This window comes from Penaeus monodon, chromosome 22 (assembly GCF_015228065.2).
Source record: "Penaeus monodon isolate SGIC_2016 chromosome 22, NSTDA_Pmon_1, whole genome shotgun sequence".
Classification (NCBI taxonomy): domain Eukaryota; kingdom Metazoa; phylum Arthropoda; class Malacostraca; order Decapoda; family Penaeidae; genus Penaeus; species Penaeus monodon.
Window position 1 is genome coordinate 17,657,401 of NC_051407.1, and position 548 is coordinate 17,657,948.

Consider the following 548-nt stretch of genomic DNA (forward strand, 5'->3'; position numbering starts at 1 on the left):
CGATATGAAATAACGCAGAAGAAGAAAAACAACGCAGAAATATACAGTAAATAACTATATAAATGCCTTTCTTCGGTGGACACAGAAGAGCTTCGACTAGAGAACAGCACAGATTCAAATGACTCCCAGAGAAAACTTTTTCCTGCTGCCTAGTGCTTGCCTGAACGAGGACGTTTCTCTCGTGTATTTTCTTTAATATTTTATATGCGCATTTGCCACATTGGTTTTATTGTGTTGTGGAAACTGAACAAAGTGCGTTCTTACGACGAAATTCTAACTCTGTCCTATAACTCTGTCTGTTGTCACAACAGCGTCCGAATGCCCTGACATTCTGGAAGGGTCTTTATAACTAGTAAAAAAAAAATAGTAATACCGATATCCTTCTTCTACGATTTTTTTTTTACTGTTATTTCTAAATTTATAGCAAATAACATAATTACACACTACATATGAGAATTAAGCCCATGTGGATAGATCGAAGCAATGTTGTTAATCTCAAAACCCCAAACCAAGAATTTCTTGCGATCAATTATTTCAGCCGGAAGCGT